The sequence below is a fragment of the Falco biarmicus genome, chromosome 9, assembly GCF_023638135.1.
Source record: "Falco biarmicus isolate bFalBia1 chromosome 9, bFalBia1.pri, whole genome shotgun sequence".
In the NCBI taxonomy this organism is placed as follows: Eukaryota; Metazoa; Chordata; class Aves; order Falconiformes; family Falconidae; genus Falco; species Falco biarmicus.
The window spans coordinates 50,665,760-50,689,434 of record NC_079296.1 but is presented as its reverse complement, the minus strand read 5'-3'; positions in this window follow the sequence as shown (position 1 = coordinate 50,689,434).

Here is a 23,675-nt window from a genome sequence, read left to right as displayed (position 1 = left end):
TTTAGGGTCGAAATCATCACCACATTTCAGGGAAATCACCAGCATTTCCAGAAGCGTCGTAGCTACACATCGTACCCAATATATTTATAAAGCTGCACCTTCAGAGCTAATTGCATATGATCTCCCATACTGAGCATAAGAAAAAGCCAGTTTATGTTTCTACACGCCAAATGATTTGTTTTCTTAAGTTAGTTGAAGTGATGGAGAGTTTCCAAGCACTGGCTCCATGGCTGTCCTTAGGAGGCCAGGGTGGTGAGCTGTGTTCCTCTGTCAGACCTGAGCATCTCCTGAAGCAGGTGCTACAGAGAAGACACGGAGGATGGGTTGGCGATGACCCTGCGTGACAGAGAGAAACGAAAGGTGGTGGCTGCTGGTCAGAGGAGCATTATCAGGTAAGTAGCCCTGTGATTTGCCTTTAGTTATGAAACAGCTATTAGTCTCACTGAGGAAATAAAAAAACACTGTGGAAAACAAATTGTATAAATAACCCCATTGATACACAGTGTTAACTGTATATGTTAACTATAGCCACTAACAAAATAAGAACACCGGCTAGGTTGGTTATAATAAGCTCATCTTATATGAGTTTTTTTGAAAAGCGTGGTGACCCAAGTCACCAAGTATACAAGCACTTACTAAATAGAACATTTTGTGAACAGAACTGCTTAAGTACAAAGATAATGGAGGGTGTTAAAATACCTTGCATAAGCCAAAACACGTTTACAGGAACAAATGTACAATAAATAGTAACTCATGCTACGGAGAGTATGCAGGTGTTAGCTGTGGTCAGTGGATTCCTACATAAAATATTGTTCTGCAAATTAATCTACTATATGCATTTTATAGCACATTTAAAGCTCATCTTGTGAAAGCTCATCTTTGTTTTCTAACAGTATGAAAATAAATAGGGATGTAAATAGATGAAATTAACGTGTGCCCTAAGTATAGTGTATATTAATGTTATCTATATTAATATGAAATGATCTTAACCCTGAAAACTGTGGCTTTTACTGATTGTCTTAGACAAGTGACAGCTTGGAAGCTTTCTGGCTGTATCTCTTCATGGTTATCTGTTACTGTTTTGATGTTTATTCATTTCCTTATTACAGCTATTCCCATCAGATTTTTGTGCAGCCCATCAGTTATTTCCAGTTTGGTTTTGACACATAAGAGATGTGTCTGCCAAAAGTCCTGCTGAGAGATTGCTATCAGGACAAAAGAAAGTGTTAGAAAGTCTGTTAAGTAGTGAGAAGAGAGCGGAGTCCACAGGGACAGCCAGTCTGCAACCTTTGTGCTGCAGAAAAAGCAGGATTTATTTACAACGTCGTCTGCTGCAGGCTTTAAAATCAATGTGTCAGATTTCATTCGTTTCCCTTTGTTTCTGACATCTGATTGTCATTGTCCAGGAAGAATCAATGGAGCCCTGTAGAATATTAAAAAAAGATATATTAAGGTCGGTGTACTGCATTTACAGCAAAAAGCTCGATTTAAGGAATGGAATGGCCTTAATTCTATTGAAATTCTCACTCGATGTCTACAGAGCAGCAGAAGAGGGTAGGTGGGTTGGAACTTTCAGAACCTGTTCGTGGCTTCATCTGGTCTTCTCCAGGCTGAAGTGGAGCAAGAACACACGTGCCATCCATCCCTCACGGGGCAAACCTCACTGTTTGCATCGATTTCTAATGATGGCAGTTCAGTAACCTCCTTAGAGTGATTTCCTGCAGGGAATAGCATCCTTCTTATTGAAAGTTTTTAGTACCTGATAGCTAGTTTTCATACTTTGGGTTGCAAGATTGCTTTAAAATAAATGTGGTTTGTTTTGTCCTACCTGAATGTGAAGAGCGATGCCTGGGGTTCCTCTTTGCAACAGCTCTGGGCGTTTTCGAAGACTGTTGCCAAGTCAACCTGCCGTTTTGTTGTTTGGTTTTGTTTTTTTTCTAAAGTAACCAACTCCAATTACCTTTCCAAATAGCCATGTTTGGAAGATATGTTATTGAGCTTTCTGAAGTATTCCGGCATTTGCCCACTTTTTTAGTGTGGTGACCTAGTGGCAGCTGCTCAGTAATTAGCTCTGGGGCCCCCAGCACGAGAAGGACACGGACCTGTTGGAGCGAGCCCAGAGGAGGCCACGGAGGTGGTCAGGGGGCTGGAGCCCCTCTGCCATGGAGCCGGGCTGGGAGAGCTGGGGCTGCTCAGCCTGGGGAGGAGAAGGCTCCGGGGAGACCTTAGAGCAGCTCCCAGCACCTACAGGGGCCGGCAAGAAGCTGGAGAGGGGCTTTGTACGTGGGCACGTGGTGACAGGCCAAGGGGGAATGGCCTTAAGCTGGGAGAGGGGAGATGCAGATGAGCTGTGAGGCAGAAATTGTTCCCCGTGAGGGCGGCGAGGCGCTGGCCCAGGCTGCCCAGAGCAGCTGTGGGTGCCCCATCCCTGGCAGTGCTCAAGGCCAGGCTGGATGGGGCTGGGAGCAGCCTGGGCTGGGGGGAGGGGGCCCTGCCCGGGGCACGGGGTGGGACGAGATGATCTCTAAGATCCCTTCCAACCCAAACCGTTCTATAATTCTATGATTTTGGTGTTTTAAATCAGCAAATAAATGTTGCTTTTTCAAAATAATAATTGTCACTGTCCTAACCGATTCTTCTGTTTAACACTGTTCTGCATTTTCTGTGTATCTATCATACTTGGTAAAATACAGTGAAGAACCAACCCTTACTAGACCAGCAAACATAATTTTTCTCCTCTTAAATGCTCTCAGCCTGCAGCCACCAGATGGCATGTTCCAGCTTGCAAAGTTCATTGCAGCAGTAATGTTACTTCTCGCCTGAATATCCAGATTTCCTGGGTCTCTTTTAGTAACGTCTTATTCCAAGTTTAATTTTTTTACTGTGTTCTTAATTGTGGTTATCAGAAAAAAAATTATTGTCAGGTGGGGTTGGCAAAGTTCTGTGCTTCATTAGCTGAATGAAATTCAAATTTGTTAAATATCAGGATTAAAAGCTATTTCAAGACAGTCTAGATTTTTATAATACTAGATTTATTAGCTCCATTATACTATGAGTATATTACTGAAATTAAGATCCGTAGAACACTTCAGGAGGGGCCAGCTGGCAGAGTTACCGATCCTGAAATGCTTTTGATGCTATTCCTTTCCATGCTGTTCCTATCAAACTGTGTGCAGTAGAGTAGGAGCAAGAATAATATCTGATATACTGTTTATTGCATGCATTTTGACAGCTGCTCTGTATTTCTCAACGGTATTTCAACAGCTAAATCAGTGCATCTCAGGAAAAATGCTGTCTCCAAAAAAGAACAAAGTGTGCTCGCACCTTCTGGTGCAAGAGGTGTGTGTTGTGCTCACCAACAATTAACTTAGCAGTTGCGTTTTCAGTTACTAACAGCTTCTCCGTTGCCTTGCTAAGGCCCTCTCCTTTCAGAAGCCAACTGATTTTTAAGTCAAACACAACATTTTATTTAAAAAGCTAATGCTCGGTTCACACCTGCCTTAAAAAAAATAATCTTCATTGTCAACAGATGTGTTGGCGAGGTTTCTAGTGCATTGTGAAAGCTAAAAAAAAAATATAATGCCATGTGTGCTATTTTTCTTCTTTCTCCTTAACTCTCTTTCCTTTTAACATAAGTTATTTTGATACCAGGATTTTTTTCTCACCAATGCAGGGTATAAAACTATTCAAAATAAGGTTTCTAATAGTGAACTTAGAGGTCAGGAGACTGCAACGCTTTTCTTTATTGCCAAGGGCATTGCTACCCATTTGTTTTGCGAATATATTAGTTTCTGTTGCTCAGGATGAAAGCAAAGACTTTGTTGAAAAAACAAGGTTCCCAATTTTAAATTAATTACTATTTTTCATACAAACACATCATGTGGCACTTAGGACATGGTTTAGTGGTGGGCTTGACAGTGCTGGGTTTATGGTTGGATGTGCTGGTATTAAAGTTCTTTTCCAACCTAAATGACTCTATGATTACTGCAGTGTCCAGAAACTTAGAAGAGGCTTTGCTGTGACAGATGCCGTGTGTGTCCTCAATTTGAGATTATCATCATCCCTGAAATTTTTGAGAGGGGACTTCGCCCTTGCTGGCCTTTCAGATCAGCACACTTGATTTTCTGGTTATTTTATAATATCACTATTGTATAATATTTTATATTATTGTATATCGTATTTTTATACTCTTCTTGCTATGTCAGCATCCTTGAGAGCTCGTATACTTTATAATAACTCCTACAGCTTGTTCCGTCTGTCTGCTAGAAATACTTGCATGGAGCGGCATTGCCATTCTTACGTGAAATGGGGACGTGCCATGGTGCTGTTTCTGAGACGGCCGTATTTGTGTCGCTTCCCTCTTTCATTTTGAGGCTGTCAGCTTTTTCAATCGGGAATTAAATTAGCATGTTCTTACCAAGTTTTAATAAGGGGATATATGGACACTGCCTCCTCAGCAAAAATAAGCGTGGCAGCAGTCTGGCAAGGCTCTTCAGGGGTTTAGGTGTTCAGCTGGGATGAGAAGGGCGCTTGCATGGATAAAAGGTAGTGGCCCCAGGTGGGACCTAGCAGCAAAGCTGCTGGAATAATAATGCACCTCGACTAACGTGCAGCCTTCAGGTTTACACCAACCTGCTTCAGGTTCTGGTGTCATGCAATTCCCCGACTCGTTACTGACACACTTCAAATCATTATCTCTTTCAGGTGGCCATCCCTGTGTTCACGGGCCTGTTCAATGGGGTAGAGATGTTCTAGGAATCCCAGTGGGGCGAAATGAGATTGGAGCTTATGTATCTTCTTTTGGTCTGCTTTTAATATGTTAAGTCTGTATTTTTCTTTTATTGCCTTGTTACTGTAAAATAAAAATTATTTACATAATGGGAAAAAGCAGAACGCTGAAATAGAAAAATGAGACTTGCTAAAATAAAAAATGGGCATTCCTGAAAAGGCAAACCCCCCCTAACAGAAACCCACTCAATCCAAAGGAGTGAAGTTGCCAAAACATACCTCCCCTTTACAAACGGGAATATGCTTCTTATGCCTGAAGATTTGGTGCTCTTTAGCAGCTGATTTTCCCGTCCACATTTTCTTTGGTGGTTTTTTTGTGTCCTCAGTTTGTCTTTTGCACATATGAGCATCTTTCAGTTCTCTAGACTCTTTAGAAATTGAGACATTTAATCGGTAGCTAGTGATTCAAAAGCATATTTCATCAAGCAATGTGTGTTCTTCATTATTACCTTGCAGAGTGACCTCCCAGGGAAGAACCGAGCGCATTGACATCTACAGTTGATAATCTATTGATTCATGGTAGAAAACAACGGCAATCAACGGGAGGGCTGTAATTGTTTCATTAAGTCCTATGAACAGCACATTGTACATTGATCCAGAGTGCCTTGGAGCTACGGCTTCACAATGTCATGACTCTCCCCGTGGGCACCTTATTTTTCAATTTGCCGTTACTTGGAAGTGGTTCGGTGCCAGTCCCACAGAATCCCGTCGTGGATTGCTCTCACCTAGCGTGAGCGGGGCAGGTAAGCCGCTCTGAAATCTAGACCGCTGGCTGCGGGGTGGTTTCCTACCCTTACGTAGTTGCTGAAGCCTTCAGAGGTGACTCCACTTTTCTCAAAATTCAGTATATTTGATTTCCCTGACTTGGTATTCAGCGAGCCTGAGCTGTCTTCAGAATGGGCTTCACGGGGTGTAATCGTTTCTTCTTACTCTGCATCGAGCAGAAATGGCATGGTGGTTTGAAAAGCCAGCAGTCTGTCCTCGTCAGAAGTCCTGCAGTTGCTGGTGCTGTGCAGTGACAACTGGGTACGTATTAAAAAGTTTGATTCCAACATAACAAGAAAGGGGTTTCCCAGCTCCTGCTTGATCCTTTTCAAACCTCTCTATACCATTGTTTGTTAGTGTATTTTATAGTAAGCACAATCAGAATTACAATCTCTTGGACCTTCTGGTGGTACTACAAATGCAACAAATAAATGTCTGCATCTTGCTTTTACCAGAGATAAAAATAACCTGGATCGAGAAATAACCATTATTATATATATTATAGCAAAGCTGTAAACACTTGTGCTTCTTAAAAGGTTGAAGCTAGGGTGTTAATGTGAATTTATAAGCTCAATGGTTTGTCTTAATTGTGTTGCCTCTGACTTCAGGGGCTCAGTAAAATGACCAGTCTTGTGATTTCATCCCTTTTTCTGAAAGTTTTCACGCGTGGCCTTGTCCCTTTTCCCTGCCGCACATGTGCAGTATTAACTGTGGTGTCTCGCCCATAAAGGTCTCGTGCGTGCCATACTTCTCAACAGTTTTACCTATAGAAATGTGTGTGCAAAGATGGCATCTGGCCGTTAGGTGCGGTATCTGAGATTTCTCAATGTTCTTGCTGAGTTAATCCTCCATTTTTCAGGGATTGTACTAATAAGAAGCCATAAATTACCCACAGTACGTCTTTTGTGGTTAACTTGAACCAAGACAAGGGGAATGCTTTTTATGCCCCAGCTACTTGCTTAGTTGCCTGCAGTTTTAAGTAAGGGTCTCCTGCTTTGGGCAACGAGGCTTTTCACAGTCACTGTGGTCATGTTTGAAATTGAAAAGCCTCTCTGAAACCCTTCAGCAAAATGGCCAGAGCACTTCCAGCTCTTCTCATAGTGATGGTACAAACCTTCACCAAACCTTTAATGATTCTGATGTTTATAGCTTGGAATATTTTGCACACATGTTCCAACTTTGCATTCACAACATTTGTTAAACCAACAAGACTGTAGCAGACATGATAGCTACCATCAGGAAACTTGTTTGACAGTTTAAACAGACAGCATCTGTGTTTCTTGCATTTCATAGTACACAAAAAGAACAAGGATTGCCCGTAGCTCAATTAATTCAAGATGTTGTCACATGATGGAACTCTGCTTTGGAGATGTTAAAAACATCTAATTGAAAAAAGAGATTTTGCTCTTGTGTTTGGCTGAGTTTCATCAATATCACCTCCTCACTTGAATATTACTGGGAGCAGTTGGCTTGAGTCTGGGGAATTAAGTTAAATTGGTGTACATCGGGGCCGTCCTCCTGTGCTTCCAGCAATGTCTTTGTTGAAAGTGAGTTTAGGATTCTCAAATTTGAAAGCAATGTAAGAGAATTGAATTGGGTACCACTTGAGCATCTTTTAAAATGACACTGAAATTGTCACCATTGTCAACAAAAAGGCAATCAGAAAAGAAAGGAAACCCTGAATGCAGCAAAGACAAAAATGCTGGGATGTTAGTGCTGTGTAATCAGGATAGTGGCAGGGGATCAGAATAAGTTCTCTACTTACATGACAAGAGGCATCTTGTATTTGCATCCTTTCTATTGCGTAATGACAGTCATTGCCTTAATGATAAGTCAAATTTGTCATTCTCTGTGTCAGTGAAGTAAGAGCCAGAACTAAACCAAATAAAAGGCGCCACACATCGAAGCGCTATATAGAGGTAACACCGGCCGCTGTAAATTAGTGGAGCTCAATTGATAAAGGACACTTCTTGCAGGGAACAGTCGCATCGCACGGCATGGGCTTAGCAGACCGCATAAACAGAGCTTAAGGCTAAGTGCATGAGGAATGTTCTGATGAGGTGGACTCCATGAGAGCCAGGACATGACGGCGTGGTCCAGAGTTGCGATTTGCTATAAAGACTTAAAACCTTACACCATTTTGCTTATAATTAATAGGACCGTGTTTTGGCACCTGTTCAGGCTTTTCCACATTTATGTTGCTATAAAGAACTAAGATAAAATAAAAATTTGCTCTTCTATGACAAATTCCCTTCAACTTGTCTAAAAATTGGGTGGAGCGAAGAAGTGGGAACATTTTCCCAGAAGCTGTAATCGTGGATCAAATTGTGATAGCTGCGTTGAGTGGTATCTGAGCGCATGATTTCATCTGTTGTCTTCAGTGAGGCTCTTCGCAGGGTAAGATCTTGTTCACTGTGTTATGTCTGAGCCTCTGACCCTTGCCTCCAGTAACATGAGGTCCTTCTGTCTATAGAAGCAGGTTTTTGGACAGACTGTTGATGTGTGCCATGGTGTGTGCTGTGCTGGCGTCTCTGGTGAAATAGTCCACAGATACACCGGTCCACGAGCAAACCAGTTTTGTGTCAGCGTTACTGGATGTCTGCTCAGGAATTCTTCCCCACACAAGTTTCTGGCTTTTAAATAGAGGACATGCAGTGAAAAGCACGCCCATTTATTTGAAAATTTATGGGCTGACCTGAGTGTTATCTCTAGGGAGGACTCCTTGGGTCAGTCAAAGTGAATTAAAGCCAAATGTGTCTGTTTTTCGTGTTTACGCTTTCCATAAACATAGCACATATGCAGTGTGCAGCTGCAATCCTGCAAGGGTCTTTTCCCCCTGCTATTTGGGGGCTCTGTACTTTGGAAGCACATTCTATTGATAGCGCTGTAGAAAGAACAAGTGATGTTGGACCACTTGACGATTCATTTATCAAACTGTCTGGAAGAATTTCAAGTAAGGTAAGACAACAATGAAGCTGGAGCTAAGACAGCCAGTATACGGCACATTTGAGTAAATAAGTAACAAAAAGTCAATGCCTTTCCCCTCTGCTTTTATCAGCTCCAGAAGAAATGAGATAAAAAGGTACAGAACGTTTCCTTGGGGGAAGATTACCATTTATTTTTATTGATTAGGGCCTTCAGGCTGTGACCTCAGACACTTCTTGCAGTTTATTCCCCCTGCCGTAGTCACTCCCCACTGCTGGTTTTTGCTCTGAGTGCTGTGCAGTCCCCAGTCCCCTTCAGCAGCGAAGGCTCCTCAGAGCCAGACCCGCCGTGATGCTCCGATTGCCGCGACGTGGCCAACTGGGTGTGTTGCTGATGTGTGGGGCAAAGCCTGACAACAGGAATGTACTGAGCCACTTCATCCTTTGAAGGCACTATTTTCCTTCGGTAAAACAAAGAGATGATATTTAATCAGCCGCTCCAGCAGCTCTGACATCCTTAGAACGGGGGTTGTGAGTGCAAAGAACTACTATGAGTGTTGTGGGAGGGTGAGAGGCCACCCAACGGTTGCTCTAGCAAGAAAAGGACAGATAAGGTGAAGTTCACGGTTGTACTACCAGGGAATTTTTACAAATTAAAAAAATAGCCGAATGGAAATGATTGGTTAACAGGGAGCTAGATCAGCTGGCCTCCAAAGGTCCTCCCTTCCCACCTGAGTTATCCACCAATTCCATGACTGAGTGGAAACTGAACTCAGTTCCTCATGAGGGCTGTGGCAGCGGATGAGGAGCACAGGACTGTGTGACTAACCCAACCCGGAGTCAACGGGGAAGAAATGAACATCTTGGATCAGGCTCTGCAGAGGATGGCTGAAGTGCTCGATGGGCTCATGCAAGACTTTCAGACTCCTGTTCTTATGGCAAGTTAATGGCATTTTTGAACTGAAAGTAAAGAAAGAACGTATTTTGCCACACAGGTGCAAGGTTCTCCACTGAGGACAAAAGCACGGCGTAGGAACTTGCCCCAGCAATATAACATTGACCAGCCTAAATGCTCAATATCTTGTTTGTTCCCTGTGTGCTCCCTTCAGAGTGTGAGTGAGGATGCCCTTTTTTCTAGGTGGTTTTTTTTGTGTCATTGACCCAAGTCTCTGGAGAGTGGGATCTATAGAAGATGACAGCGATCAATGGAAAGGAGCGTTGAGGTTTTAAGGGAAAGACGTCATATGGCCCATCTACTGAGAAACCAGCCATAGCACTGCAAGTCCCAGGTGGTTTGCATGGCGTTTCAGCTGGCAGAAAACGTAGCTCCTGTTGTTAAGCTCCAGTCAATCCCCACGCCAGGTATCTTGTAGCTCGGGGTGTGCAGTTTGCTGAATTAGCTGATGAAGCAGAACTTGATCTTTGCCTGACTTAGTGGGAAGCCTCAAGCTGGCTTTGACCTGGTGCTTTTCTTTCCTTGTTTTTTTTTTGCCCCAGCAGCTTCAGCAAGTAGCAATTATCCATGTTCTCCTCCCTCCCTTTAGCAGGATGATTTCTTTTCAAAACCCCACCATTTTAGGGGTCTGGATGAGCTCTCTTTTTCCTGCTCCCTCCTCCCTTCCCTGGCAGTGGGCTGGAGGGGAGCACGTGATGGGACCCATCAACCTGGGGGAAGTGCACATAATGAAACCCTTTCCTGGTTGAATAGGCTTGCAGAATGTCAACTAATTTCCCCCACCAGCCAGAACCTTTCGGAGTCATTCTATATCCTTTTATTGCCGTTGCCATAGCAAAAGACACTAATTCACCTTTGTGTGAAACTTAATAAAAATCAGCCCATCATTCACTTGTCCATAGACCATTAGAAATGCTTGCGCTAAATTTTAGAGATGGGCTTTTCACAACCTATTAATCCACTCGCTAAAGAGTTGGTTATCTCATTCCCTTGTGCGGGACCTTTCCAGGGCACTGGGGATTGACTACAGTGGGCTGGAAATAGGCAAAAAGGCACACAGTTACTGTGGTTTAATTGAAGTGCCAAAATTACCTTTGTGATGAGCATTCTTTGCTCTTCAGAGGAGAACGGAGCTGTCTGGGAAACCCCTGCAAAGTCCTGAGAACACTGAATTGCCCTGACACTAATCAGAAATAGTCTTTTATGGGCTACATTAGAGGGGCTGTTTTACAGATACCGAAGCTTGCGTTCGGCTGTTAGGCAAGTTAATAGGGCGGCGTTTTGTGCAGAGGCAGGTTGCCAGTGACAGTGTGTCACCCAGACCCAGGTCTACCTGGGCTGTATGTTATTGGAAGAGAAAATATACAAATTTATCCCATAAACTGCAGGAGCTGGTTTTGGTTTGAAGGGGTATGGACACCACAGCTCCTGTCAGAAGCCACTGATTGTAAAGCCTTGTTTCTTGGCTTTCTCTAAATATTAGCCTGAAAAGGCAGGAGGAAGGAAATGGGTAAAAACAAACCAGTATGAACACTGGGGTGGGAATTCAGTAGTTTTTCTGGTGTTTCATTTTACAGTGAAAATCTTTGCGGTAGCGTGGCTTTGCTTACTGGAGTGCCTGAAAAATGAATGTTTCTCACGTTCAAGCTAACACAGCAGCTCCCTCCTCTACAGCCAGGCTTGGATCGCTGCAAAGAGGTTCATCCTACCCCCCGAAACCCCAGATCCAAACTGTGGCGGGGGATCCCCCTGGCACGGGGTGGCTGAGCTGCGGCCAGTCCCCGGACCGCGGCAGGGATCCCCGCATTGTGCTCCGGGCATAAATGCTCTCAATGGGATTAGCGTGGAGAGGGGGCGAAAGGCTGTGGGAAAACCTGCGTGTGTCATATTTCTCTCGTCTGCTGTCGCAGCTGAACGTCGCCACTTGGCTGACAATAGGGTTAAAAAAGTTAAGAGCAACTGTTGTGGTAGCTTGATTTTTGAATTATGTATTCATGAATCTGCATAATAGCCTTTCAGCTGCGGTATTGTTGTTTAAAGCACAATCTGGGAATTGTGAGAGGGGACGGAGCAGGGGGGAAAGAGGGATGGAGAAGCACAGAGGGTGAAAACATAGAAACTGAGACTTAATCAAGGGAGACTGACAAATTGTATGAAATGAGATTTTCTTCTCTGCTTACACTGTGCTTACGAAACAAGTTTTCACTTGGAAATGCTGACTCCTCTCCCAACCTAATAATACCTCGTGTTTTCTCTCTTGCCTAAGCGCTTAGAGCCCTAAGAGAGAATGAAGCAGAGCTGTAAATGCAGGTATCTGCTCTGCCGATCCTTGCTCACCCGGGTACTACTGGATTTTCCTGTCTTTTAAGCAGGTGAGATGAGCAATGAGCTTCCCTAGTTTGCTTAATGCTGGGCTGCGGCAATGAGGTGACCAGGAGAGGAAGCGACATCTTTGGGAAGGGCTGAGGGTGGGAAGCAGCCAAGAGGGGCAGAGCTGTTGGCCAGTTTAAGGAGCCCCAGTGCAGTCTTATTGACATAACGGCCTTTTATCCTGTGTCTGAGGGCTGACTTCCTACAGCAGTAGCTGTAGACCCCGAGGAGGATGAAAGCCATGATGGCAGGGGTGGTAGGAGGCGTCGCTGGCATCAGCCCTGCCCTCCCGCCGTCCCGCAGCGCCCAGGAGCCGGGCCAGAACGCAGCCTGGGACAAAGCACACCAGAAACCCTCTTTCTCCCACTTGCTTAATTGGCACAACACAACATTGGTCTCCAAAGACATTTTCTTGTGAACAAAAATGATTTTCTATTATTTACCCCATTTTTTTTTTCCTCCCAGATTATAGAGGAAATGTAACAGGGGGAAAATGTTTTCTCCCCCCCTAAAGAAGCCATTCCAAAATGCAAAAGTCTCTAATCATGCTGTGGCAGACCCTCCTCAAAGCCTTCAAGACCCTTGTTCAGCGTGCCAAATGTGCTCCTCAACTTGCAGAACACATCCCCTTTATTCCATGCTGCTGGAAAGTTGAAGAATTTTCTTTCTGCTCCAAGTCGACGTACGATTTGCATGAATGTGCCCAAATAAACTAGCTGATTTGGCACAGCTAACTTAAAATTCATTAGTAAACCATACATTATAAAGTCCCCAATCAGCTTGATGTGGCCTGCGTTGCTGCTTAACAAACGTGCACATTGTCAGTTGTGACAGCCTCTGGAATTTGGCCCAAAGCTGCAATGGCTTAAAGCACAGGGATTTTCCATAGCATCTATTTTTAGTAATTATATAGACTCTGCTTAGAGTAATACCTGGACTCCTCTTGATGTTCAATGTATTTATTCTCCCTGTGAGGTCGGCAGGAATGAACACAAGCCAGTTTAGCCATGTTGTAGCTCTTTTCTGCTGAATAGCTGGAAACTGGTGAGGTTCGTGCCTGTTCTCTATAGGTGAGGCACAACCACCATACCAACAAGTCTGAGGCCTTTTTAATGCATTAGGTGCAATTAAACATATTTCCAGAAGTGTTAGGAGTCCGCCTGCTCTAAGAGGAGGTTAAACAATGTGCTGTGTTTTTCCCACCCCTCGTATTTTTCTTGATGTTTTCTCTGTGTTAGCACATTTATGTAGATGTAAATGTAGTCCTTTTTGCGTAATGACAATATTTTCATTTCCAGGAACTTAGGATCCAAGGAGGAGATGCACTTGCTTTACCTCAGTTGTAAAGTGACTTTCTGGAAGTGGATGGAAGGTGACTTTCTTTTTGTTCTTTATCCTCTGCCTGGAGCACCGGCTGCTGAGCCAGCCCCACGTGAGCTGCCTGGTTTTGTCGGTGGGTCTTGCTCCCGTTGTGTAGCTACACTCACTGTGTGAGGCTGTTCCGGTGAGCCCGCCTGTGGCTCTCCTTGTGGAGCCGCGGCCGACGCGGTGTCTTCTAGCTTCTTTTTGTGCCATCTGGGCTGAGCTCCTCTCTCTTGCCGCTCATGCCATCTTTTGTTTTGCCTTGACTGGGGTGGGATTTGATTGAGTTGGTACCTGTCTGCTGTGACTGGTGTTTCGCTGCCGTGTGGCTCGTTGCTGTATGCCATCCCCTTGAGTTGCTGGTGGATGAACAGGCTCCATCCAAATGAACAGGCTTGTCCTTGGGCTGGATTTTTTAAAGTTGCACAGACTTGTCCTCCTGTCAGTCATGGTACCCTCTGCACACCTTCTGCTTCCTGTATGCTTCACCAGCAGATAAGTCCTCTGGCTTCTCTCCGGTCTGAGTGTTGTCTCTGCATCGTGACGTCAGCTCTTTCAGCTACTGGAATTGCTGTAAAATTTCTTCAAATAAAATCTGGGCTTGTATATACAGCTGGTCTCTCACCTTGTCCCTTATGGCATGTGATGAATTTTGGCCAGTTCCAGAAAATGAATGGTTTTACTGTTTTATTCACTCGGTGTTAAGCCTTGTTGGGTTGCCTGGAACCTCCCTCAGAGATGTGCAGATACTGCAAACAGGTGCCCAGACGCTGGCTCTGCAAGGCTGTTTGCGTGACACGCCACTCCCTTGCAGCCTGGTGGGAAATGGCTTTCCTAAGCATGTCCACGTCTTCCTCCTCCACTACCGCAGCCTCAGAGCTCTGTCTCCTGTTTACTTTGGCTGCATCCCACATGTTTTCTTCATGATGCTCTCAACCGCTTGGGACCAGCCTGCCTTTCCTCACTGGTGCTTCCCGCTCTGTTCCTTCCCTGCCCAGCTCAAGGCTGCGGTTGCTTTTGCTCTGCCACGTAACTGCTGTGTGGCGTTGTTCACCTGCAGCCGCACTGCTGCTTGTCCCAAGTACACCAGTGAATTAGCTGTTAATCACCTTCTGGGCAGGCACCTATCGGTCTTCATGTCTGTGCAGGTTCTGCCGTTGACATTCTTAGTAGAGTTATCTAACTCTTCAGCGCTGCTTTTATCATGGAATGAAGGTCAGGGGGCTGGAGCCCCTCTGCCATGGAGCCGGGCTGGGAGAGCTGGGGCTGCTCAGCCTGGGGAGGAGAAGGCTCCGGGGAGACCTTAGAGCAGCTCCCAGCACCTACAGGGGCCGGCAAGAAGCTGGAGAGGGGCTTTGTACGTGGGCACGTGGTGACAGGCCAAGGGGGAATGGCCTTAAGCTGGGAGAGGGGAGATGCAGATGAGCTGTGAGGCAGAAATTGTTCCCCGTGAGGGCGGCGAGGCGCTGGCCCAGGCTGCCCAGAGCAGCTGTGGGTGCCCCATCCCTGGCAGTGCTCAAGGCCAGGCTGGATGGGGCTGGGAGCAGCCTGGGCTGGGGGGAGGGGGCCCTGCCCGGGGCACGGGGTGGGACTGGGTGGGCTTTAAGGTCCCTTCCAACCCAAACAATTCTGTGATTCATTCTATGAAACGGCTCTGTCAGTCCTTCACCAGGCCTTTGTAAGCTGGATATCCTTTTCTCTAACTTTAAAACTGATTTTTCCACTGGAATATGATATTCATGCTCCATCTGTCTTCATCCCACCAAGCCTCTGTTTCAAGTCACCATACTCGGTTCTCCACCAGTTGCTATGGCTATTCACTCCTCCTGGGCTGTCCAGCTGCCACGGCAGTGTGGAGGCATTTCTTTAAGCATACAACAGTTTCTCTTAAAAATGTCTTCTGCTGAAGAAAGTTTACTCCTGTGTCCTAAAGATGACCCTACCCCTATTTGGCAAGACATTTTTTCTTCCAAATTAAACACAGAGCCCCAGAACATTTTGCTCTGCAACACAAGTATGCTTCCCTTCTTTTTCTTCATGATTTTTCTGTGGGATATTTGTGAAGAGTGATATCTCTCTACAGCCTCTTTCTGTTAGAGATCACAGGACTCCCTGAACACTTTTATTAGGTGCTCTAGAGTTCATTATTCCTGGCAAGAGCACATCATCCACTTCGTACCTCTTTTCCCTCGTGAGATAGAAAGAAACTTTTGTTTCTTTTTCTTCTCTTTATTTCCCTCCTGGTAAGCTCTGAAGTCAGCCTCAGTTCTTGCTTCCATTGCTTGCACAGGGAGGTGTTTTCGCTCGGGAAACACAAGTTGCTTGGCAGCCCGAGTCCATGCGGCTGAGTCCAAACTTGCTTTCTTTTTAATCTTACGTGAGATTCAACAGTTAGAGCCTTTGCTACCCGTGTATGTCTATTGGTCACCCCTCAGATATGTGACAGAGGTGTGTGAGAGAAGTCCACGTTCATAGACTATACGTGCTGGCTGACACGAGACCTAGGGCTCCAGTACACAATCCAGTTTCCCTGTGTCGGCAGAGATTTGGGAGCAAGCCGCATGTGTGCTCCTGACCTTTTAGAAAAGTGGTGCCATTCGTCTTGACGCGATCTGCAGCGAGAGGGTGTTTGGGTAAGTCTTCTTGCTTTGCCTTTGCGGGGGGCTAGAAGTCTGCATGGGATGAGTTGCAGTGCCTCAGCTGGTGGGGAGCAGCTGACCGTACCCTGAGGCCCTGGTGAGATGTCCTACTTCAGGAGCGCTGACCAGGAGCAGCAGCTGAGGAGGCCTCACCCCCAGCAGGCTGCAGCTGTGGCAGGAGGTGATTCACCTCCCCAAAGGGCAGAGACTCCCCCTGACTGGAGTTTAGTCCAGCACCTTGTGGGCTGCAGGTTGTAGCTCTCAGGTGGTACTTTGAGTCAAAAACTGTAATACCTGTATTCAGGTAAACTGGCAAATGATAGCCCTGACAAATCCCTGGTAGTGATTCCCACTCCAGACCCGTGTTTATGATGGATTATGAGGCACCAGGATTTTTCCAAGACTGGTTTGAATCATTCTCGTTTGCCTTTCTATGGACAGATCACCTAATCCCCTGGGTATCCCAGTCAGCATAAACAAAGAGTTCTAGGTTTTATGGAAAATGCTTGGCACATGGGGGATTTGCTGCTGTGAGATGGTTAACATTCTTAAGGTAATTCTAAATTAATTGAAGGAAACCATAGCATCAAACTGTAGCATTTCCAAATAACTTCTGTAATGGAATATCAGATGTCTGTGACATGTTTGATTTCTTTTAGGCTGGATTTCTAATTTTATTTAACTGGTGCATGAAACTTTACAACCAGACACTTGAGATGTGCTTTTTTGGAAAATTATGAATACCTCCTTGGCAGTACTTGACAGGAAAAATTTAGGTAGGTTGTAGGGCATAGGCAACAAGCTTGTCACCTTGGACGTAGAAAATGATGTTGTAATGAATTTTTTTTCTGCTGTTTTTAAACAGATTGATGGATAAGATATCATGCAGCATATCAAGTTGGGTGTGTAATCTATAATTTGTTTGTTGAATATTGAGCCACTTCTGTAATTATTTAAAGGAAGGAAGGAAATATGAAATGAGGAGAATATGTTACCAAATACTGGGTTTGCAGTGCTTTTTCTGGGCACTGTTCTCATAAACAATATGTTTTACTTGAATACCATGGTATATACATGAAAGCTTTGAATGTTACATTTCTGGTACGCAAAAGCATATGAATAAAGTAGTCAGATTGCATTGATTTTAATTTAGGTTGTATTTCTCCTGAATGGCAGACATAACAAAGCATTTGCATTGCTTTGGAAAATAGAACTTGATTGTTTTCAACTGAAAAAACCTAGGCTGCGTTGGAAAAGCAACACTTGGAAAAAAAAACGGTCCTTTTCCCAAGAAGTTCTGAAAGAATTGTGATTTATTGTAGCAAAATGCAATGAGGGATTTTATTCTGGGTCTGATATATAAGCAGTGGAGCGCAGGAGAGGCTTCTTAAAACTGTTTTAAAGTGGTACGTTGAGAGTTCAAGTATAAACCCACTTGGACATAGGTAAGATTCAATAATGAAGTAAATGAGTTAGACAGGAAAAGTAAATACTTGCTCATAGAAGAGTGCTAATGTACATTTAAAAGCCCAAACTCTGAAATACTTACAGAACTGAACAAATACTTCCCCTTCCCCCTTCCAAGTAAATCGCGTCTGTCTATAGTAGCAGTTCTGCTTTGTGTTGACTCAAAGCCACCTCTTGTGGCTGGCACCCTTGGCTCTCCCCTCGCCGCCACCCCAGGCAGTGAGACCTCCCAGGGGTTCCGACAGGCCCAGCACCAGCCCCCCAGTGACAAGCACCCTGCGGCAGGAGCAGAACCTGCCCCAGCTGCGGTGTTCCGGGGCATGCCTTGTGACTCCCACACCACGGCTCTGCTTTCCTTACCCTCCACAGCTATCGTGCCCCCAAGCTGTCGCTACAAACCAACCCTAACGAGTTTCTGAACGGTTACGCTGTGGTGAAGCTGATTCCCAGTGGTGTTTCCTATGTAATTGGCTGTCTTCTGTTCCCAACAGCTGACCACGTGTGTGTTTTCCTTGTAGTCACAGCCTGTCTTTCTGCTCTGACTTGTAAACAGATGCAGATGCTTTTTTAATTCCAACGCTGGAGATGGAAGCAGCTTTAAAAACAAATGAAGTTAGCTAGACATAGTAGGAGTTGTTTGGTGAGAACTGTCTTGGTTACAGAGGGACAAGTATTTTGGAAAGGGTAGCTACATCACGCTTTTCACGGCATCCTACCACACATGCAAATTCAATTAGCTCTGTGTCTCTGGATACCTGGAATTATGTATATCTGAATTTGAATCTGATCTTATACTGAGATACATTCATACTTGTAGTCTTGACGGTTGGGAGTAGGATCTGTGAAAGCACGCAGCAGCTAGAAATTAATGGGATTTGCACTCCTAAATCAGACACCTGAAACAAATTTTTCACTTTTCTTCTTTTTTTTTTTTTTTTTAATGGAACTCAAATCAGAAAAGCCAAAACCAGGTCACATCACCAGCTGTACTTTCTTCTTTCCAAAGACGGTGCTTATGCTGAGCGTGAATTCAGGCTCTTGGTAGGCAGCACAGCGCTGACTCTCATACTTTCGACTTCCACGTAAGGTGTCACCTGCCCTGCGATGCCGCACTACACATGGCTTGAGAAGTAACTTAAAAGACCACATGTAGAAACCAGCTAACAATCCTATGGGTTTTTTTCCCCCTAATTTCCTTGCTGTTTAATGAGTAAGTTGCTTCTACATATTCCTTAAACTCTTATTTCGTAAACCTCTGTGGCATTTAAGAAAATATTGGAATTTGCTAACATTTCCCTAATCCTTTGTATTAGCTCTTTTGACAGTGGAATGAACCCCATGGACAGTTTGTTTTCTTCTTGAAAATGTTTATAAGGTTGGGTGCAAAAATGTGAATATTAGAGTGAATCTGTTCTTTTAATTAATTAATTGAACACATTGTTTGTTTCAGGGTATATTATTGTTAGAACTACTTGAAAAGTAAGCAAAACCCTGTCAAAACCAGCAACTAAATGATTTGTACAAAGTAGTAAGAGCGAGCTGCTGGGTGAATACTAGCTTAATCAGACCTGATCATGCTGTAGAATTGCTGCTCATCCTAATTCCAGTTGAGACTTTTCATCTGGTACAGTCATGTCTCTGAATCCCTACAGATACAGTATTTGCAAACTTAATCAGGAGCAACAGGTTTTTCTCATGACCTGTTGTATAGTCTCCCTTCTGAATGGGCTGTTGTGCCGTTGCATCTGCAAGCGGCTCTGGCTGCAACATCAAGAGCTCTGCTCTGCCCTTGTGCCCCTCTGTATTTCACACTGGTGCGTAGAAATGGCACTACACATCTCTGCTTTCAAGTGACACCGAATGGTTCATTTTCTTCTCTATTCATTGAGGATTTAATTGCCCTGCACACATCAAAAGCGGAATATCCCCCAATTACCGTCCTCCTGCCCAGAAAACAGCTAACTGCCTATCTCAGGAAATTCGCCAAGAGATCCAGGCACCCGGAGGAGAATGGAAGTGTCCAAACACAGGCCAGAGGAGCAGGGAAAAAGAGACCGGTGCAGACAAGCAGGTGTTAAAGCACTCCCTTTTTTCCGCGTATCTCCATCTGCGAACGTCTGCAGAACGTGTCATCTCCTGGAACATGGTGCTCTTTAGCAGCAGAAAGGGGAGAGACGCAACTGCCTTCTGACAGCTGCAGGGCTTAGGCCATCCCATCCCGAATGAAGATGCATGGTATTATTCTTTAGCTTTAACGGGGCCTGAGCAGTGTTTTTGCAAGGTGCTAGATGCCCTGGCCTTAAAAATACTGCTCTCCACCTCCTGCAGCTTAAGCTGTTTGCCAGTTATAAAGAATTATTTGATGAAAAAGTGAGGTCAGATCCAGACCACGTCAAGAACTGGCGTTTTTGTGAAAAACTAGCTTTCAGGCTGCTGCAGGGTGGTTGAATACAACCTTACAGACAATTACAACTGATTTTATTTTTTTTTTTTTTATCAAAAGGCAGTAATCCTACCCACGCTGGAAATTCAAACTCTCAAAATTCCAAGAGACTGCTTCTATGTTGTTTCCTCCTCTTCACCCCCATTCCAGCCTGGATTTCTTTTGTACCTGTTTCACAGACCTACTGGAAGGTGAAGCTCTGTTCTGCCTGCCACTGGTAGGGTTTTTCTAACACAAAAAAAAGGAGATGACCGCATTTCTACTGTCTTGCTGGGTGTTTGTAAAGATTCCCCCTTCCAGCTTTGCTGCAATGTACATCTCAGCCAGAAATGCTGGCTTTAAAAGTTTGACATCTCATATAGGAGCAGGAAACTTTCTAGGCTGATTGTAGAGATATGTCTTCAAAGGAAGCTAGGAATTTAGGGAAGACTTCACTGGAGCTGCATATCGAGGTAAAGAACGCGTTTGAATTGGTAGGCGATGAGAAAATTATTCAAACTCCCTAGAGGTTGCCTAGATAGGACAGTCTGGAAAAAAAAACACTGGCAGTGACTTGAAAACTTTCCAAAGAGACTTCCAGACAGAAAAATTGACTTCTGCTCACCTCTTGCATGCAAACCCTTTCCAGGATGCCTAGGAAATGCTTCCCCTGGCTGATGCCACTAACTCTCCGGGGAACTGGCAAAGGGCAGGGGTAGCTGAGCTGGTGCCTTTGCACCACTGCACAGCTGAGGTGGTTTTAGGTTCGTCGAAGCAAGGCTCCATCTTCACCTCTGCCTTTTCTCCCTCTCACCCTGTATGGCTGCGCTATGACACTGCTGCCTGCACTGCAGCTTTTCTGAGCAACAGTTCAGGTATTTCTTTCCCGTGTGTGTATCAAAGCCTGTGCACGAGGTGCACCTTCTGGCCCCGATCCTGCACGTTCTTAGTCATGTTCTTAAACACGAATAATGTCCTTCAGGGACATGGCGCTGTTTACACGCTTCCCGTTAAGCACAGGCACAAAGGTATTTGGCATTAGGGCTTCTGATGATTTCCTTGCACATATATGTTAGTGTGGAAATTTCAAGCGCATGCCTATAAATTAAAAGGCTAAAAGTGAAGCAAATGGAGAGGGACAGAAGTGTTTTCAAGTTTCTCCCCAGAGAGAGAAAGCACAAGGAGACGGTACTTTTGTGAAGACTGTTTAAGCAGCTGGAAAAAATGCCATTTGTCAGAGAATTACGATAGTCTAGTCTAGACAAGACGAGTGCCTGAATCAGTTTCCAAATCCTGACAAATTAATGTGCGCTGCAACTTGGAAATATAATTTAGATTTTGACAGAGATTTCTGCTGCGTTAGTATAGGTACACAGACAGAAGCATTAGCGTATGCACATGCAGAGGGAAAATTCCATTTGGTTTACTCTGTGGGTTTGTCCCTGTGGTTTGTAAGGTGACTGTCAGTCACTAGGACTACAAACATGGAAGGATGTTTGCAAATGCCCGATTCAGGCTAGTGGAAAGCCTTTTTTTTTTTTTTTTTTTTCCCCTTGGCACTAGCTAAAAAAAAAAAAAAAATCACTAGCTGTCATTCAGACCTGGATTGCAGACAAGCAGGTGGTAAGCAGAGGCATCACTTCGCTGGACTGTGTGAACAAGCAAGTGTAGCTGGAGATCATCTTCATAAATAGGACAATCAATGTCAAATTTAAACAGTCTTTCTGGTGTTTAAAAAATATTTTTCCCTTGCTGCTTTGGCCTGTTGGACCCCCCTGCCCCTTCTTCTCTCTCCTCCTGAGAAAGCAAGCATGATGAGCAGTGCACCCGGCCGCAGAAGGTGCTTTGCTGGGATAGCACCCTAGCTGGCCAAAAGCTCATCCAAGTACTTTATAATTTAGCGTATCAGCAGTACCTAATGCCTACATTAAATAGTCTGTTCTCATTCCCTTCTGAGCGTAAAACAACCATCTGTTTATTGTCTCGGAAAAAAACCTGCATGCTTTTGTATGTGTAATAAAACAGAATTGCATTGTCTGCAAGGGGTTATAGCTCTTATTTTTAACCAAAAGTGGGAAGACTTAGAGACGTCAGCTCCAGCATTCCCTGTTGTTGTCAGCTTCTTTCAAACTGTTGTGACCTGTTTCATTAAAAGCTGTTCCCCCTCCACACTCCCCGCGTGTTGTGTTTAACAACAGATTTTTCTCTGCTAGCATTGGTTTTCATTATTGGTCTTTGCACTTCTAGCATCTGGGAGTAGCGTATGGAGCATATGTTCATATAATTTATTTATATTTAGGGGAAGTGTGGTGTAGGTTGTGCAATGTTAAATTCCCCTTTGGATGGCTGTTTCCTTGATGTGTTAGCACAGTGTTTTCAGAGCATTAGTGTTTCCTGTAGTAAAGACTTGATTCACTGTTGTGTCATACCATGGATCCCCTGATACCCCTACAATGATATTTTTAGTTTCACATGAAGGTTCTGATGCTGTGCAAGGCACCATGGTCAAAACCCTTCTATTTCACTTTCCCTAAACACCCCTTTATATCTTTGTCTTTTGGATTTTGTCTGCTAGTAGAGACGGAGGTCAATAATCTTCAAAATAAAATTGGATGGCATAATTGTTGTTCCGGCTCAGTTAAAAGCTTGAATGTTTCCATATTAATGTCTGTCATTCTCTTGTTTTGAATGACAGTGCTTCTGACTGGGAGCTGCCAAGAACAGTTTGAACATTAAAGATGCATGAGTAAAAACACAGTATTTTTTTAAGCCAGTCCATTTGAATGTCTTAGAAATATGCGTTCATATCACATCAAAACTGCCAGCAGTGGCAGGGTTTTTCCTTTGCAGAAAGGGGGCCTTGTAAATAGTTGTATTCATTGGAGTTAAAATTAGGTTTCTGTGGTGTTGACTTGCAGCCAGCTTTTCCCACAGGGCAATTTATTTAAAAAAAGAAGAAAAAAAAAAAAAAAAGCCCTAAAATAGTAATGTGCATATGACATATTCTGTGAACTTGAGAGTCCACTTGGACTGAAGCTTTCTTTGTATTTCTTTCGTCCATGGTTCCTTAAAGGAATAGTGTGGCACTAAGCTAACCTCCCTTTCTAATGCAGGGAGGGTGCAGCATTTTTCTCCAATTTGAGCTTTTATAGGTGTATCCTATGGGGTTTTAGTTAGAGAAAAGGAGTAAAATCCTCCCTAAAACCATTGATCTGTGAGTTTGCCCAGGACTTGGTCCATGAAGGTACCCTAAGTTCTCCCACTGTATTGCTTGTTTTTTTACAAAAAATAGGATTCAGATGGATATCAGTGTTTGGGTTTTTTTAAGAGAAACAGCGAATTTTATAAACTGACCAGTACTTACGTGCATCACTGAACAAGTAAACTGGAATTTGTGTTGCACATTGTGGTTTCCTTATTTTGGTTCACTCCGAGGGCAGAAGACCTCTGTTCCCCCCAAGACGTGTCCACCTGGGTAACGGCGAGCTTTCGTCCTGCCTTTTGGCCAGGGTCAGAAATAAATCTTGGACTTTGTCCCAGGCAGACATTGTTCGTTTTACCTCTCTCTCCTGCTTTCTCCTGGCACGGCTCCACAACACCTTGGAGCGTGTACTGCCAGCACACCACCAGAGCCCCCAGGAACACGGACTCGCCCATATGGAGTTTGTCAGTATGAAACTTCTGGAAAAAAGTTTCCCTGATTCAACTAAGTATAGGAAGGGAGACGTGGTGTCGCTGACTTTCACATGGAATTAGGATCCACTTGCTGAGTCCTCTGCCCACCTCTGCTTTTGGTCTGTCAAATGATCTTCTGGGCAAGTCACAGGTGGATGATTATTTTGACTTCTTTTGTGAAAGATCTTGTGGATATTGATGGAAAAAGTGATTTAAGGTTTGGGTATTATTATTGTACGGTTAATCTGTTGATCTTACTGAGTATTTCAATGAAATACCAATACTTGTATCTTTTGGCAGGATCTGTT